At 47.3% G+C, this 14,108-nt stretch overlaps 40 non-coding genes across 40 annotated transcripts; all 40 read right to left on the bottom strand.

Moving 5' to 3' along the window:
* Positions 1–169: 169 nt before the first annotated feature.
* LOC145146146 (5S ribosomal RNA) lies at positions 170–288 on the bottom strand. Its single transcript, XR_013727095.1, has one exon. It is a non-coding gene; the product is annotated as a 5S ribosomal RNA (ribosomal RNA).
* A 230-nt stretch (positions 289–518) lies between these two features.
* Positions 519–637, bottom strand: LOC145146145 (5S ribosomal RNA). The gene has a single exon (XR_013727094.1). It is a non-coding gene; the product is annotated as a 5S ribosomal RNA (ribosomal RNA).
* Positions 638–870: 233 nt separating this feature from the next.
* LOC145153448 (5S ribosomal RNA) lies at positions 871–989 on the bottom strand. Its single transcript, XR_013733956.1, has one exon. It is a non-coding gene; the product is annotated as a 5S ribosomal RNA (ribosomal RNA).
* A 232-nt stretch (positions 990–1,221) lies between these two features.
* On the bottom strand, positions 1,222–1,340 carry LOC145146605 (5S ribosomal RNA). The gene has a single exon (XR_013727542.1). It is a non-coding gene; the product is annotated as a 5S ribosomal RNA (ribosomal RNA).
* A 229-nt stretch (positions 1,341–1,569) lies between these two features.
* LOC145143916 (5S ribosomal RNA) lies at positions 1,570–1,688 on the bottom strand. The gene has a single exon (XR_013724944.1). It is a non-coding gene; the product is annotated as a 5S ribosomal RNA (ribosomal RNA).
* Positions 1,689–1,918: 230 nt separating this feature from the next.
* LOC145146144 (5S ribosomal RNA) lies at positions 1,919–2,037 on the bottom strand. The gene has a single exon (XR_013727093.1). It is a non-coding gene; the product is annotated as a 5S ribosomal RNA (ribosomal RNA).
* A 230-nt stretch (positions 2,038–2,267) lies between these two features.
* LOC145153447 (5S ribosomal RNA) lies at positions 2,268–2,386 on the bottom strand. The gene has a single exon (XR_013733955.1). It is a non-coding gene; the product is annotated as a 5S ribosomal RNA (ribosomal RNA).
* Positions 2,387–2,618: 232 nt separating this feature from the next.
* Positions 2,619–2,737, bottom strand: LOC145146594 (5S ribosomal RNA). The gene has a single exon (XR_013727531.1). It is a non-coding gene; the product is annotated as a 5S ribosomal RNA (ribosomal RNA).
* A 229-nt stretch (positions 2,738–2,966) lies between these two features.
* LOC145143915 (5S ribosomal RNA) lies at positions 2,967–3,085 on the bottom strand. Its single transcript, XR_013724943.1, has one exon. It is a non-coding gene; the product is annotated as a 5S ribosomal RNA (ribosomal RNA).
* A 229-nt stretch (positions 3,086–3,314) lies between these two features.
* LOC145146143 (5S ribosomal RNA) lies at positions 3,315–3,433 on the bottom strand. Its single transcript, XR_013727092.1, has one exon. It is a non-coding gene; the product is annotated as a 5S ribosomal RNA (ribosomal RNA).
* A 231-nt stretch (positions 3,434–3,664) lies between these two features.
* Positions 3,665–3,783, bottom strand: LOC145153445 (5S ribosomal RNA). Its single transcript, XR_013733953.1, has one exon. It is a non-coding gene; the product is annotated as a 5S ribosomal RNA (ribosomal RNA).
* Positions 3,784–4,015: 232 nt separating this feature from the next.
* LOC145146583 (5S ribosomal RNA) lies at positions 4,016–4,134 on the bottom strand. Its single transcript, XR_013727520.1, has one exon. It is a non-coding gene; the product is annotated as a 5S ribosomal RNA (ribosomal RNA).
* Positions 4,135–4,363: 229 nt separating this feature from the next.
* Positions 4,364–4,482, bottom strand: LOC145143914 (5S ribosomal RNA). The gene has a single exon (XR_013724942.1). It is a non-coding gene; the product is annotated as a 5S ribosomal RNA (ribosomal RNA).
* A 229-nt stretch (positions 4,483–4,711) lies between these two features.
* Positions 4,712–4,830, bottom strand: LOC145153055 (5S ribosomal RNA). The gene has a single exon (XR_013733584.1). It is a non-coding gene; the product is annotated as a 5S ribosomal RNA (ribosomal RNA).
* Positions 4,831–5,055: 225 nt separating this feature from the next.
* Positions 5,056–5,174, bottom strand: LOC145146571 (5S ribosomal RNA). Its single transcript, XR_013727509.1, has one exon. It is a non-coding gene; the product is annotated as a 5S ribosomal RNA (ribosomal RNA).
* A 227-nt stretch (positions 5,175–5,401) lies between these two features.
* On the bottom strand, positions 5,402–5,520 carry LOC145143913 (5S ribosomal RNA). Its single transcript, XR_013724941.1, has one exon. It is a non-coding gene; the product is annotated as a 5S ribosomal RNA (ribosomal RNA).
* Positions 5,521–5,751: 231 nt separating this feature from the next.
* Positions 5,752–5,870, bottom strand: LOC145152446 (5S ribosomal RNA). Its single transcript, XR_013732967.1, has one exon. It is a non-coding gene; the product is annotated as a 5S ribosomal RNA (ribosomal RNA).
* Positions 5,871–6,100: 230 nt separating this feature from the next.
* LOC145143912 (5S ribosomal RNA) lies at positions 6,101–6,219 on the bottom strand. Its single transcript, XR_013724940.1, has one exon. It is a non-coding gene; the product is annotated as a 5S ribosomal RNA (ribosomal RNA).
* Positions 6,220–6,452: 233 nt separating this feature from the next.
* Positions 6,453–6,571, bottom strand: LOC145153444 (5S ribosomal RNA). The gene has a single exon (XR_013733952.1). It is a non-coding gene; the product is annotated as a 5S ribosomal RNA (ribosomal RNA).
* Positions 6,572–6,800: 229 nt separating this feature from the next.
* On the bottom strand, positions 6,801–6,919 carry LOC145143911 (5S ribosomal RNA). The gene has a single exon (XR_013724939.1). It is a non-coding gene; the product is annotated as a 5S ribosomal RNA (ribosomal RNA).
* Positions 6,920–7,149: 230 nt separating this feature from the next.
* LOC145146559 (5S ribosomal RNA) lies at positions 7,150–7,268 on the bottom strand. The gene has a single exon (XR_013727498.1). It is a non-coding gene; the product is annotated as a 5S ribosomal RNA (ribosomal RNA).
* A 229-nt stretch (positions 7,269–7,497) lies between these two features.
* LOC145147157 (5S ribosomal RNA) lies at positions 7,498–7,616 on the bottom strand. The gene has a single exon (XR_013728070.1). It is a non-coding gene; the product is annotated as a 5S ribosomal RNA (ribosomal RNA).
* Positions 7,617–7,844: 228 nt separating this feature from the next.
* LOC145133781 (5S ribosomal RNA) lies at positions 7,845–7,963 on the bottom strand. Its single transcript, XR_013718762.1, has one exon. It is a non-coding gene; the product is annotated as a 5S ribosomal RNA (ribosomal RNA).
* A 226-nt stretch (positions 7,964–8,189) lies between these two features.
* On the bottom strand, positions 8,190–8,308 carry LOC145146547 (5S ribosomal RNA). The gene has a single exon (XR_013727486.1). It is a non-coding gene; the product is annotated as a 5S ribosomal RNA (ribosomal RNA).
* A 229-nt stretch (positions 8,309–8,537) lies between these two features.
* Positions 8,538–8,656, bottom strand: LOC145143909 (5S ribosomal RNA). Its single transcript, XR_013724937.1, has one exon. It is a non-coding gene; the product is annotated as a 5S ribosomal RNA (ribosomal RNA).
* A 229-nt stretch (positions 8,657–8,885) lies between these two features.
* LOC145146535 (5S ribosomal RNA) lies at positions 8,886–9,004 on the bottom strand. Its single transcript, XR_013727475.1, has one exon. It is a non-coding gene; the product is annotated as a 5S ribosomal RNA (ribosomal RNA).
* A 229-nt stretch (positions 9,005–9,233) lies between these two features.
* Positions 9,234–9,352, bottom strand: LOC145146141 (5S ribosomal RNA). Its single transcript, XR_013727091.1, has one exon. It is a non-coding gene; the product is annotated as a 5S ribosomal RNA (ribosomal RNA).
* Positions 9,353–9,582: 230 nt separating this feature from the next.
* LOC145149711 (5S ribosomal RNA) lies at positions 9,583–9,701 on the bottom strand. The gene has a single exon (XR_013730562.1). It is a non-coding gene; the product is annotated as a 5S ribosomal RNA (ribosomal RNA).
* A 230-nt stretch (positions 9,702–9,931) lies between these two features.
* On the bottom strand, positions 9,932–10,050 carry LOC145146140 (5S ribosomal RNA). The gene has a single exon (XR_013727090.1). It is a non-coding gene; the product is annotated as a 5S ribosomal RNA (ribosomal RNA).
* A 230-nt stretch (positions 10,051–10,280) lies between these two features.
* On the bottom strand, positions 10,281–10,399 carry LOC145153443 (5S ribosomal RNA). Its single transcript, XR_013733951.1, has one exon. It is a non-coding gene; the product is annotated as a 5S ribosomal RNA (ribosomal RNA).
* A 232-nt stretch (positions 10,400–10,631) lies between these two features.
* Positions 10,632–10,750, bottom strand: LOC145154465 (5S ribosomal RNA). The gene has a single exon (XR_013734937.1). It is a non-coding gene; the product is annotated as a 5S ribosomal RNA (ribosomal RNA).
* Positions 10,751–10,979: 229 nt separating this feature from the next.
* Positions 10,980–11,098, bottom strand: LOC145143908 (5S ribosomal RNA). The gene has a single exon (XR_013724936.1). It is a non-coding gene; the product is annotated as a 5S ribosomal RNA (ribosomal RNA).
* Positions 11,099–11,328: 230 nt separating this feature from the next.
* On the bottom strand, positions 11,329–11,447 carry LOC145146524 (5S ribosomal RNA). The gene has a single exon (XR_013727464.1). It is a non-coding gene; the product is annotated as a 5S ribosomal RNA (ribosomal RNA).
* Positions 11,448–11,676: 229 nt separating this feature from the next.
* LOC145148458 (5S ribosomal RNA) lies at positions 11,677–11,795 on the bottom strand. The gene has a single exon (XR_013729341.1). It is a non-coding gene; the product is annotated as a 5S ribosomal RNA (ribosomal RNA).
* Positions 11,796–12,025: 230 nt separating this feature from the next.
* LOC145146139 (5S ribosomal RNA) lies at positions 12,026–12,144 on the bottom strand. Its single transcript, XR_013727089.1, has one exon. It is a non-coding gene; the product is annotated as a 5S ribosomal RNA (ribosomal RNA).
* A 231-nt stretch (positions 12,145–12,375) lies between these two features.
* Positions 12,376–12,494, bottom strand: LOC145153442 (5S ribosomal RNA). The gene has a single exon (XR_013733950.1). It is a non-coding gene; the product is annotated as a 5S ribosomal RNA (ribosomal RNA).
* A 232-nt stretch (positions 12,495–12,726) lies between these two features.
* Positions 12,727–12,845, bottom strand: LOC145154464 (5S ribosomal RNA). The gene has a single exon (XR_013734936.1). It is a non-coding gene; the product is annotated as a 5S ribosomal RNA (ribosomal RNA).
* Positions 12,846–13,074: 229 nt separating this feature from the next.
* Positions 13,075–13,193, bottom strand: LOC145143907 (5S ribosomal RNA). Its single transcript, XR_013724935.1, has one exon. It is a non-coding gene; the product is annotated as a 5S ribosomal RNA (ribosomal RNA).
* Positions 13,194–13,423: 230 nt separating this feature from the next.
* Positions 13,424–13,542, bottom strand: LOC145146511 (5S ribosomal RNA). The gene has a single exon (XR_013727453.1). It is a non-coding gene; the product is annotated as a 5S ribosomal RNA (ribosomal RNA).
* A 229-nt stretch (positions 13,543–13,771) lies between these two features.
* Positions 13,772–13,890, bottom strand: LOC145148457 (5S ribosomal RNA). Its single transcript, XR_013729340.1, has one exon. It is a non-coding gene; the product is annotated as a 5S ribosomal RNA (ribosomal RNA).
* Between the last annotated feature and the right edge of the window lie 218 nt (positions 13,891–14,108).

Below are 14,108 nucleotides of genomic sequence, written 5' to 3'. Positions count from 1 at the left end.
CGTACGCGAGGCGTGGGACCCACGTGACCGATCAGCTCCGTTCCAAAAATACGAAGACCATGAACCATGAAACGGAGGCCACCCGAGCATAGAAATAGCAAGAAAGAAAAAAAAACAAAAAAAAACCGCACGTAAAATCTAAAAAAACGCAAACGGACAACGAAAAAGGGGGGTGCAACACGAGGACTTCCCAGGGGGTCACCCATCCTAGTACTACTCTCGCCCAAGCACGCTTCACTGCGGAGTTCTGATGGGATTCGGTGCATTAGTGCTGGTATGATCGCACCCAAAATACTATCCATGCTTATTGCTTGTATGTTTTAAAAGACGCAGAAACTCCTTTGTTTTCGTACGCGAGGCGTGGGACCCACGTGACCGATCAGCTCCGTTCCAAAAATACGAAGACCATCAACCATGAAGCGGAGGCCACCCGAGCATAGAAATAGCAAGAAAGAAAAAAAAAACAAAAAAAAACCGCACGTAAAATCTAAAAAAACGCAAACGGACAACGAAAAAGGGGGGTGCAACACGAGGACTTCCCAGGGGGTCACCCATCCTAGTACTACTCTCGCCCAAGCACGCTTCACTGCGGAGTTCTGATGGGATTCGGTGCATTAGTGCTGGTATGATCGCACCCAAAATACTATCCATGCTTATTGCTTGTATGTCTTAAAAGACGCAGAAACTCCTTTGTTTTCGTACGCGAGGCGTGGGACCCACGTGACCGATCGGTTCCGTTCCAAAAATACGAAGACCATGAACCATGAAACGGAGGCCACCCGAGCATAGAAATAGCAAGAAAGAAAAAAAAAAACAAAAAAAAAAACCGCACGTAAAATCTAAAAAAACGCAAACGGACAACGAAAAAGGGGGGTGCAACACGAGGACTTCCCAAGGGGTCACCCATCCTAGTACTACTCTCGCCCAAGCACGCTTAACTGCGGAGTTCTGATGGGATCCGGTGCATTAGTGCTGGTATGATCGCACCCGAAATACTATCCATGCTGATTGCTTGTATGTCTAAAAAGACGGAGAACCTCCTTTGTTTTCGTACGCGAGGCGTGGGACCCACGTGACCGATCGGCTCCGTTCCAAAAATACGAAGACCATGAACCATGAAACGGAGGCCACCCGAGCATAGAAATAGCAAGAAAGAAAAAAAAAACAAAAAAAAAACCGCACGTAAAATCTAAAAAAACGCAAACGGACAACGAAAAAGGGGGGGTGCAACACGAGGACTTCCCAGGGGGTCACCCATCCTAGTACTACTCTCGCCCAAGCACGCTTAACTGCGGAGTTCTGATGGGATCCGGTGCATTAGTGCTGGTATGATCGCACCCGAAATACTATCCATGATTATTACTTGTATGTCTTAAAAGACGCAGAACCTCCTTTGTTTTCGTACGCGAGGCGTGGGACCCACGTGACCGATCGGCTCCGTTCCAAAAATACGAAGACCATGAACCATGAAACGGAGGCCACCCGAGCATAGAAATAGCAAGAAAGAAAAAAAAACAAAAAAAAACCGCACGTAAAATCTAAAAAAACGCAAACGGACAACGAAAAAGGGGGGTGCAACACGAGGACTTCCCAGGGGGTCACCCATCCTAGTACTACTCTCGCCCAAGCACGCTTAACTGCGGAGTTCTGATGGGATTCGGTGCATTAGTGCTGGTATGATCGCACCCAAAATACTATCCATGCTTATTGCTTGTATGTCTTAAAAGACGCAGAAACTCCTTTGTTTTCGTACGCGAGGCGTGGGACCCACGTGACCGATCAGCTCCGTTCCAAAAATACGAAGACCATCAACCATGAAGCGGAGGCCACCCGAGCATAGAAATAGCAAGAAAGAAAAAAAAAACAAAAAAAAACCGCATGTAAAATCTAAAAAAACGCAAACGGACAACGAAAAAGGGGGGTGCAACACGAGGACTTCCCAGGGGGTCACCCATCCTAGTACTACTCTCGCCCAAGCACGCTTCACTGCGGAGTTCTGATGGGATTCGGTGCATTAGTGCTGGTATGATCGCACCCAAAATACTATCCATGCTTATTGCTTGTATGTCTTAAAAGACACAGAAACTCCTTTGTTTTCGTACGCGAGGCGTGGGACCCACGTGACCGATCGGTTCCGTTCCAAAAATACGAAGACCATGAACCATGAAACGGAGGCCACCCGAGCATAGAAATAGCAAGAAAGAAAAAAAAACAAAAAAAAAACCGCACGTAAAATCTAAAAAAACGCAAACGGACAACGAAAAAGGGGGGTGCAACACGAGGACTTCCCAAGGGGTCACCCATCCTAGTACTACTCTCGCCCAAGCACGCTTAACTGCGGAGTTCTGATGGGATCCGGTGCATTAGTGCTGGTATGATCGCACCCGAAATACTATCCATGCTGATTGCTTGTATGTCTAAAAAGACGGAGAACCTCCTTTGTTTTCGTACGCGAGGCGTGGGACCCACGTGACCGATCGGCTCCGTTCCAAAAATACGAAGACCATGAACCATGAAACGGAGGCCACCCGAGCATAGAAATAGCAAGAAAGAAAAAAAAAACAAAAAAAAAACCGCACGTAAAATCTAAAAAAACGCAAACGGACAACGAAAAAGGGGGGGTGCAACACGAGGACTTCCCAGGGGGTCACCCATCCTAGTACTACTCTCGCCCAAGCACGCTTAACTGCGGAGTTCTGATGGGATCCGGTGCATTAGTGCTGGTATGATCGCACCCGAAATACTATCCATGCTTATTGCTTGTATGTCTTAAAAGACGCAGAACCTCCTTTGTTTTCGTACGCGAGGCGTGGGACCCACGTGACCGATCGGCTCCGTTCCAAAAATACGAAGACCATGAACCATGAAACGGAGGCCACCCGAGCATAGAAATAGCAAGAAAGAAAAAAAAACAAAAAAAAACCGCACGTAAAATCTAAAAAAACGCAAACGGACAACGAAAAAGGGGGGTGCAACACGAGGACTTCCCAGGGGGTCACCCATCCTAGTACTACTCTCGCCCAAGCACGCTTAACTGCGGAGTTCTGATGGGATTCGGTGCATTAGTGCTGGTATGATCGCACCCAAAATACTATCCATGCTTATTGCTTGTATGTCTTAAAAGACGCAGAAACTCCTTTGTTTTCGTACGCGAGGCGTGGGACCCACGTGACCGATCAGCTCCGTTCCAAAAATACGAAGACCATCAACCATGAAGCGGAGGCCACCCGAGCATAGAAATAGCAAGAAAGAAAAAAAAACAAAAAAAAACCGCACGTAAAATCTAAAAAAACGCAAACGGACAACGAAAAAGGGGGGTGCAACACGAGGACTTCCCAGGGGGTCACCCATCCTAGTACTACTCTCGCCCAAGCACGCTTCACTGCGGAGTTCTGATGGGATTCGGTGCATTAGTGCTGGTATGATCGCACCCAAAATACTATCCATGCTTATTGCTTGTATGTCTTAAAAGACACAGAAACTCCTTTGTTTTCGTACGCGAGGCGTGGGACCCACGTGACCGATCGGTTCCGTTCCAAAAATACGAAGACCATGAACCATGAAACGGAGGCCACCCGAGCATAGAAATAGCAAGAAAGAAAAAAAAAACAAAAAAAAAACCGCACGTAAAATCTAAAAAAACGCAAACGGACAACGAAAAAGGGGGGTGCAACACGAGGACTTCCCAAGGGGTCACCCATCCTAGTACTACTCTCGCCCAAGCACGCTTAACTGCGGAGTTCTGATGGGATCCGGTGCATTAGTGCTGGTATGATCGCACCCGAAATACTATCCATGCTGATTGCTTGTATGTCTAAAAAGACGGAGAACCTCCTTTGTTTTGGTACGCGAGGCGTGGGACCCACGTGACCGATCGGCTCCGTTCCAAAAATACGAAGACCATGAACCATGAAACGGAGGCCACCCGAGCATAGAAATAGCAAGAAAGAAAAAAAAAACAAAAAAAAAACCGCACGTAAAATCTAAAAAAACGCAAACGGACAACGAAAAAGGGGGGGTGCAACACGAGGACTTCCCAGGGGGTCACCCATCCTAGTACTACTCTCGCCCAAGCACGCTTAACTGCGGAGTTCTGATGGGATCCGGTGCATTAGTGCTGGTATGATCGCACCCGAAATACTATCCATGCTTATTGCTTGTATGTCTTAAAAGACGCAGAACCTCCTTTGTTTTCGTACGCGAGGCGTGGGACCCACGTGACCGATCGGCTCCGTTCCAAAAATACGAAGACCATGAACCATGAAACGGAGGCCACCCGAGCATAGAAATAGCAAGAAAGAAAAAAAAACAAAAAAAAACCGCACGTAAAATCTAAAAAAACGCAAACGGACAACGAAAAAGGGGGGTGCAACACGAGGACTTCCCAGGGGGTCACCCATCCTAGTACTACTCTCGCCCAAGCACGCTTAACTGCGGAGTTCTGATGGGATTCGGTGCATTAGTGCTGGTATGATCGCACCCAAAATACTATTCATGCTTATTGCTTGTATGTCTTAAAAGACGCAGAAACTCCTTTGTTTTCGTACGCGAGGCGTGGGACCCACGTGACCGATCAGCTCCGTTCCAAAAATACGAAGACCATCAACCATGAAGCGGAGGCCACCCGAGCATAGAAATAGCAAGAAAGAAAAAAAAAACAAAAAAAAACCGCACGTAAAATCTAAAAAAACGCAAACGGACAACGAAAAAGGGGGTGCAACACGAGGACTTCCCATGGGGTCACCCATCCTAGTACTACTCTCGCCCAAGCACGCTTAACTGCGGAGTTCTGATGGGATCCGGTGCATTAGTGCTGGTATGATCGCACCCGAAATACTGTCCATGCTTATTGCTTGTATGTCTTAAAAGACACAGAACCTCCTTTGTTTTCGTACGCGAGGCGTGGGACCCACGTGACCGATCGGCTCCGTTCCAAAAATACGAAGACCATGAACCATGAAACGGAGGCCACCCGAGCATAGAAATAGCAAGAAAAAAAAACAAAAAAAAACCGCACGTAAAATCTAAAAAAACGCAAACGGACAACGAAAAAGGGGGGTGCAACACGAGGACTTCCCAGGGGGTCACCCATCCTAGTACTACTCTCGCCCAAGCACGCTTAACTGCGGAGTTCTGATGGGATCCGGTGCATTAGTGCTGGTATGATCGCACCCGAAATACTATCCATGCTTATGGCTTGTATGTCTTAAAAGACGCAGAACCTCCTTTGTTTTCGTACGCGAGGCGTGGGACCCACCTGACCGATCGGCTCCGTTCCAAAAATACGAAGACCATGAACCATGAAATGGAGGCCACCGAGCATAGAAATAGCAAGAAAGAAAAAAAAACAAAAAAAAACCGCACGTAAAATCTAAAAAAACGCAAACGGACAACGAAAAAGGGGGTGCAACACGAGGACTTCCCAGGGGGTCACCCATCCTAGTACTACTCTCGCCCAAGCACGCTTAACTGCGGAGTTCTGATGGGATTCGGTGCATTAGTGCTGGTATGATCGCACCCAAAATACTATCCATGCTTATTGCTTGTATGTCTTAAAAGACGCAGAACCTCCTTTGTTTTCGTACGCGAGGCGTGGGACCCACGTGACCGATCGGTTCCGTTCCAAAAATACGAAGACCATGAACCATGAAACGGAGGCCACCCGAGCATAGAAATAGCAAGAAAGAAAAAAAAAACAAAAAAAAAACCGCACGTAAAATCTAAAAAAACGCAAACGGACAACGAAAAAGGGGGGTGCAACACGAGGACTTCCCAGGGGGTCACCCATCCTAGTACTACTCTCGCCCAAGCACGCTTAACTACGGAGTTCTGATGGGATCCGGTGCATTAGTGCTGGTATGATCGCACCCGAAATACTATCCATGCTTATTGCTTGTATGTCTTAAAAGACGCAGAACCTCCTTTGTTTTCGTACGCGAGGCGTGGGACCCACCTGACCGATCGGCTCCGTTCCAAAAATACGAAGACCATGAACCATGAAATGGAGGCCACCCGAGCATAGAAATAGCAAGAAAGAAAAAAAAAACAAAAAAAAACCGCACGTAAAATCTAAAAAAACGCAAACGGACAACGAAAAAGGGGGGTGCAACACGAGGACTTCCCAGGGGGTCACCCATCCTAGTACTACTCTCGCCCAAGCACGCTTAACTGCGGAGTTCTGATGGGATTCGGTGCATTAGTGCTGGTATGATCGCACCCAAAATACTATCCATGCTTATTGCTTGTATGTCTTAAAAGACGCAGAAACTCCTTTGTTTTCGTACGCGAGGCGTGGGACCCACGTGACCGATCGGTTCCGTTCCAAAAATACGAAGACCATGAACCATGAAACGGAGGCCACCCGAGCATAGAAATAGCAAGAAAGAAAAAAAAAAACAAAAAAAAAAACCGCACGTAAAATCTAAAAAAACGCAAACGGACAACGAAAAAGGGGGGTGCAACACGAGGACTTCCCAAGGGGTCACCCATCCTAGTACTACTCTCGCCCAAGCACGCTTAACTGCGGAGTTCTGATGGGATCCGGTGCATTAGTGCTGGTATGATCGCACCCGAAATACTATCCATGCTTATTGCTTGTATGTCTTAAAAGACGCAGAACCTCCTTTGTTTTCGTACGCGAGGCGTGGGACCCACCTGACCGATCGGCTCCGTTCCAAAAATACGGAGACCATGAACCATGAAATGGAGGCCACCCGAGCATAGAAATAGCAAGAAAGAAAAAAAAACAAAAAAAAACCGCACGTAAAATCTAAAAAAACGCAAACGGACAACGAAAAAGGGGGGTGCAACACGAGGACTTCCCAGGGGGTCACCCATCCTAGTACTACTCTCGCCCAAGCACGCTTAACTGCGGAGTTCTGATGGGATTCGGTGCATTAGTGCTGGTATGATCGCACCCAAAATACTATCCATGCTTATTGCTTGTATGTCTTAAAAGACGCAGAACCTCCTTTGTTTTCGTACGCGAGGCGTGGGACCCACGTGACCGATCGGTTCCGTTCCAAAAATCCGAAGACCATGAACCATGAAACGGAGGCCACCCGAGCATAGAAATAGCAAGAAAGAAAAAAAAACAAAAAAAAAACCGCACGTAAAATCTAAAAAAACGCAAACGGACAACGAAAAAGGGGGGTGCAACACGAGGACTTCCCAGGGGGTCACCCATCCTAGTACTACTCTCGCCCAAGCACGCTTAACTGCGGAGTTCTGATGGGATCCGGTGCATTAGTGCTGGTATGATCGCACCCGAAATACTATCCATGCTTATTGCTTGTATGTCTTAAAAGACGCAGAACCTCCTTTGTTTTCGTACGCGAGGCGTGGGACCCACGTGACCGATCGGCTCCGTTCCAAAAATACGAAGACCATGAACCATGAAACGGAGGCCACCCGAGCATAGAAATAGCAAGAAAGAAAAAAAAACAAAAAAAAACCGCACGTAAAATCTAAAAAAACGCAAACGGACAACGAAAAAGGGGGGTGCAACACGAGGACTTCCCAGGGGGTCACCCATCCTAGTACTACTCTCGCCCAAGCACGCTTAACAGCGGAGTTCTGATGGGATTCGGTGCATTAGTGCTGGTATGATCGCACCCAAAATACTATCCATGCTTATTGCTTGTATGTCTTAAAAGACGCAGAAACTCCTTTGTTTTCGTACGCGAGGCGTGGGACCCACGTGACCGATCAGCTCCGTTCCAAAAATACGAAGACCATCAACCATGAAGCGGAGGCCACCTGAGCATAGAAATAGCAAGAAAGAAAAAAAAACAAAAAAAAACCGCACGTAAAATCTAAAAAAACGCAAACGGACAACGAAAAAGGGGGTGCAACACGAGGACTTCCCATGGGGTCACCCATCCTAGTACTACTCTCGCCCAAACACGCTTAACTGCGGAGTTCTGATGGGATCCGGTGCATTAGTGCTGGTATGATCGCACCCGAAATATTGTCCATGCGTATTGCTTGTATGTCTTAAAAGACACAGAACCTCCTTTGTTTTCGTACGCGAGGCGTGGGACCCACGTGACCGATCGGCTCCGTTCCAAAAATACGAAGACCATGAACCATGAAACGGAGGCCACCCGAGCATAGAAATAGCAAGAAAAAAAAAACAAAAAAAAACCGCACGTAAAATCTAAAAAAACGCAAACGGACAACGAAAAAGGGGGGTGCAACACGAGGACTTCCCAGGGGGTCACCCATCCTAGTACTACTCTCGCCCAAGCACGCTTAACTGCGGAGTTCTGATGGGATCCGGTGCATTAGTGCTGGTATGATCGCACCCGAAATACTATCCATGCTTATTGCTTGTATGTCTTAAAAGACGCAGAACCTCCTTTGTTTTCGTACGCGAGGCGTGGGACCCACCTGACCGATCGGCTCCGTTCCAAAAATACGAAGACCATGAACCATGAAATGGAGGCCACCCGAGCATAGAAATAGCAAGAAAGAAAAAAAAACAAAAAAAAACCGCACGTAAAATCTAAAAAAACGCAAACGGACAACGAAAAAGGGGGGTGCAACACGAGGACTTCCCAGGGGGTCACCCATCCTAGTACTACTCTCGCCCAAGCACGCTTAACTGCGGAGTTCTGATGGGATTCGGTGCATTAGTGCTGGTATGATCGCACCCAAAATACTATCCATGCTTATTGCTTGTATGTCTTAAAAGACGCAGAACCTCCTTTGTTTTCGTACGCGAGGCGTGGGACCCACGTGACCGATCGGTTCCGTTCCAAAAATACGAAGACCATGAACCATGAAACGGAGGCCACCCGAGCATAGAAATAGCAAGAAAGAAAAAAAAACAAAAAAAAACCGCACGTAAAATCTAAAAAAACGCAAACGGACAACGAAAAAGGGGGGTGCAACACGAGGACTTCCCAGGGGGTCACCCATCCTAGTACTACTCTCGCCCAAGCACGCTTAACTGCGGAGTTCTGATGGGATCCGGTGCATTAGTGCTGGTATGATCGCACCCGAAATACTATCCATGCTTATTGCTTGTATGTCTTAAAAGACGCAGAACCTCCTTTGTTTTCGTACGCGAGGCGTGGGACCCACGTGACCGATCGGCTCCGTTCCAAAAATACGAAGACCATGAACCATGAAACGGAGGCCACCCGAGCATAGAAATAGCAAGAAAGAAAAAAAAACAAAAAAAAAACGCACGTAAAATCTAAAAAAACGCAAACGGACAACGAAAAAGGGGGGTGCAACACGAGGACTTCCCAGGGGGTCACCCATCCTAGTACTACTCTCGCCCAAGCACGCTTCACTGCGGAGTTCTGATGGGATTCGGTGCATTAGTGCTGGTATGATCGCACCCAAAATACTATCCATGCTTATTGCTTGTATGTCTTAAAAGACGCAGAAACTCCTTTGTTTTCGTACGCGAGGCGTGGGACCCACGTGACCGATCAGCTCCGTTCCAAAAATACGAAGACCATCAACCATGAAGCGGAGGCCACCCGAGCATAGAAATAGCAAGAAAGAAAAAAAAAACAAAAAAAAACCGCACGTAAAATCTAAAAAAACGCAAACGGACAACGAAAAAGGGGGGTGCAAGACGAGGACTTCCCAGGGGGTCACCCATCCTACTACTACTCTCGCCCAAGCACGCTTCACTGCGGAGTTCTGATGGGATTCGGTGCATTAGTGCTGGTATGATCGCACCCAAAATACTATCCATGCTTATTGCTTGTATGTCTTAAAAGACGCAGAAACTCCTTTGTTTTCGTACGCGAGGCGTGGGACCCACGTGACCGATCAGCTCCGTTCCAAAAATACGAAGACCATCAACCATGAAGCGGAGGCCACCCGAGCATAGAAATAGCAAGAAAGACAAAAAAAACAAAAAAAAACCGCACGTAAAATCTAAAAAAACGCAAACGGACAACGAAAAAGGGGGGTGCAACACGAGGACTTCCCAGGGGGTCACCCATCCTAGTACTACTCTCGCCCAAGCACGCTTCACTGCGGAGTTCTGATGGGATTCGGTGCATTAGTGCTGGTATGATCGCACCCAAAATACTATCCATGCTTATTGCTTGTATGTCTTAAAAGACGCAGAAACTCCTTTGTTTTCGTACGCGAGGCGTGGGACCCACGTGACCGATCGGTTCCGTTCCAAAAATACCAAGACCATGAACCATGAAACGGAGGCCACCCGAGCATAGAAATAGCAAGAAAGAAAAAAAAACAAAAAAAAAACCGCACGTAAAATCTAAAAAAACGCAAACGGACAACGAAAAAGGGGGGTGCAACACGAGGACTTCCCAAGGGGTCACCCATCCTAGTACTACTCTCGCCCAAGCACGCTTAACTGCGGAGTTCTGATGGGATCCGGTGCATTAGTGCTGGTATGATCGCACCCGAAATACTATCCATGTTGATTGCTTGTATGTCTAAAAAGACGGAGAACCTCATTTGTTTTCGTACGCGAGGCGTGGGACCCACGTGACCGATCGGCTCCGTTCCAAAAATACGAAGACCATGAACCATGAAACGGAGGCCACCCGAGCATAGAAATAGCAAGAAAGAAAAAAAAAACAAAAAAAAAACCGCACGTAAAATCTAAAAAAACGCAAACGGACAACGAAAAAGGGGGGGTGCAACACGAGGACTTCCCAGGGGGTCACCCATTCCAGTACTACTCTCGCCCAAGCACGCTTAACTGCGGAGTTCTGATGGGATCCGGTGCATTAGTGCTGGTATGATCGCACCCGAAATACTATCCATGCTTATTGCTTGTATGTCTTAAAAGACGCAGAACCTCCTTTGTTTTCGTACGCGAGGCGTGGGACCCACGTGACCGATCGGCTCCGTTCCAAAAATACGAAGACCATGAACCATGAAACGGAGGCCACCCGAGCATAGAAATAGCAAGAAAGAAAAAAAAACAAAAAAAAACCGCACGTAAAATCTAAAAAAACGCAAACGGACAACGAAAAAGGGGGGTGCAACACGAGGACTTCCCAGGGGGTCACCCATCCTAGTACTACTCTCGCCCAAGCACGCTTAACTGCGGAGTTCTGATGGGATTCGGTGCATTAGTGCTGGTATGATCGCACCCAAAATACTATCCATGCTTATTGCTTGTATGTCTTAAAAGACGCAGAACCTCCTTTGTTTTCGTACGCGAGGCGTGGGACCCACGTGACCGATCGGTTCCGTTCCAAAAATACGAAGACCATGAACCATGAAACGGAGGCCACCCGAGCATAGAAATAGCAAGAAAGAAAAAAAAACAAAAAAAAAACCGCACGTAAAATCTAAAAAAACGCAAACGGACAACGAAAAAGGGGGGTGCAACACGAGGACTTCCCAGGGGGTCACCCATCCTAGTACTACTCTCGCCCAAGCACGCTTAACTGCGGAGTTCTGATGGGATCCGGTGCATTAGTGCTGGTATGATCGCACCCGAAATACTATCCATGCTTATTGCTTGTATGTCTTAAAAGACACAGAACCTCCTTTGTTTTCGTACGCGAGGCGTGGGACCCACGTGACCGATCGGCTCCGTTCCAAACATACGAAGACCATGAACCATGAAACGGAGGCCACCCGAGCATAGAAATAGCAAGAAAGAAAAAAAAACAAAAAAAAACCGCACGTAAAATCTAAAAAAACACAAACGGACAACGAAAAAGGGGGGTGCAAGACGAGGACTTCCCAGGGGGTCACCCATCCTAGTACTACTCTCGCCCAAGCACGCTTCACTGCGGAGTTCTGATGGGATTCGGTGCATTAGTGCTGGTATGATCGCACCCAAAATACTATCCATGCTTATTGCTTGTATGTCTTAAAAGACGCAGAAACTCCTTTGTTTTCGTACGCGAGGCGTGGGACCCACGTGACCGATCAGCTCCGTTCCAAAAATACGAAGACCATCAACCATGAAGCGGAGGCCACCCGAGCATAGAAATAGCAAGAAAGAAAAAAAAAACAAAAAAAAACCGCACGTAAAATCTAAAAAAACGCAAACGGACAACGAAAAAGGGGGGTGCAACACGAGGACTTCCCAGGGGGTCACCCATCCTAGTACTACTCTCGCCCAAGCACGCTTCACTGCGGAGTTCTGATGGGATTCGGTGCATTAGTGCTGGTATGATCGCACCCAAAATACTATCCATGCTTATTGCTTGTATGTCTTAAAAGACGCAGAAACTCCTTTGTTTTCGTACGCGAGGCGTGGGACCCACGTGACCGATCGGTTCCGTTCCAAAAATACGAAGACCATGAACCATGAAACGGAGGCCACCCGAGCATAGAAATAGCAAGAAAGAAAAAAAAAACAAAAAAAAAACCGCACGTAAAATCTAAAAAAACGCAAACGGACAACGAAAAAGGGGGGTGCAACACGAGGACTTCCCAAGGGGTCACCCATCCTAGTACTACTCTCGCCCAAGCACGCTTAACTGCGGAGTTCTGATGGGATCCGGTGCATTAGTGCTGGTATGATCGCACCCGAAATACTATCCATGCTGATTGCTTGTATGTCTAAAAAGACGGAGAACCTCCTTTGTTTTCGTACGCGAGGCGTGGGACCCACGTGACCGATCGGCTCCGTTCCAAAAATACGAAGACCATGAACCATGAAACGGAGGCCACCCGAGCATAGAAATAGCAAGAAAGAAAAAAAAAACAAAAAAAAAACCGCACGTAAAATCTAAAAAAACGCAAACGGACAACGAAAAAGGGGGGGTGCAACACGAGGACTTCCCAGGGGGTCACCCATTCCAGTACTACTCTCGCCCAAGCACGCTTAACTGCGGAGTTCTGATGGGATCCGGTGCATTAGTGCTGGTATGATCGCACCCGAAATACTATCCATGCTTATTGCTTGTATGTCTTAAAAGACGCAGAACCTCCTTTGTTTTCGTACGCGAGGCGTGGGACCCACGTGACCGATCGGCTCCGTTCCAAAAATACGAAGACCATGAACCATGAAACGGAGGCCACCCGAGCATAGAAATAGCAAGAAAGAAAAAAAAACAAAAAAAAACCGCACGTAAAATCTAAAAAAACGCAAACGGACAACGAAAAAGGGGGGTGCAACACGAGGACTTCCCAGGGGGTCACCCATCCTAGTACTACTCTCGCCCAAGCACGCTTAACTGCGGAGTTCTGATGGGATTCGGTGCATTAGTGCTGGTATGATCGCACCCAAAATACTATCCATGCTTATTGCTTGTATGTCTTAAAAGACGCAGAACCTCCTTTGTTTTCGTACGCGAGGCGTGGGACCCACGTGACCGATCGGTTCCGTTCCAAAAATACGAAGACCATGAACCATGAAACGGAGGCCACCCGAGCATAGAAATAGCAAGAAAGAAAAAAAAACAAAAAAAAAACCGCACGTAAAATCTAAAAAAACGCAAACGGACAACGAAAAAGGGGGGTGCAACACGAGGACTTCCCAGGGGGTCACCCATCCTAGTACTACTCTCGCCCAAGCACGCTTAACTGCGGAGTTCTGATGGGATCCGGTGCATTAGTGCTGGTATGATCGCACCCGAAATACTATCCATGCTTATTGCTTGTATGTCTTAAAAGACACAGAACCTCCTTTGTTTTCGTACGCGAGGCGTGGGACCCACGTGACCGATCGGCTCCGTTCCAAACATACGAAGACCATGAACCATGAAACGGAGGCCACCCGAGCATAGAAATAGCAAGAAAGAAAAAAAAACAAAAAAAAACCGCACGTAAAATCTAAAAAAACACAAACGGACAACGAAAAAGGGGGGTGCAAGACGAGGACTTCCCAGGGGGTCACCCATCCTAGTACTACTCTCGCCCAAGCACGCTTCACTGCGGAGTTCTGATGGGATTCGGTGCATTAGTGCTGGTATGATCGCACCCAAAATACTATCCATGCTTATTGCTTGTATGTCTTAAAAGACGCAGAAACTCCTTTGTTTTCGTACGCGAGGCGTGGGACCCACGTGACCGATCAGCTCCGTTCCAAAAATACGAAGACCATCAACCATGAAGCGGAGGCCACCCGAGCATAGAAATAGCAAGAAAGAAAAAAAAAACAAAAAAAAACCGCACGTAAAATCTAAAAAAACGCAAACGGA

The sequence above is a fragment of the Lactuca virosa genome, chromosome 1 (genome assembly GCF_052849685.1).
Source record: "Lactuca virosa cultivar CGN04683 chromosome 1, Lactuca_virosa_CGN04683_v6, whole genome shotgun sequence".
Lineage (NCBI taxonomy): Eukaryota > Viridiplantae > Streptophyta > Magnoliopsida > Asterales > Asteraceae > Lactuca > Lactuca virosa.
The sequence above is the reverse complement of the archived record's forward strand: the minus strand, read 5'-3'. Positions and strand labels throughout refer to the sequence as shown.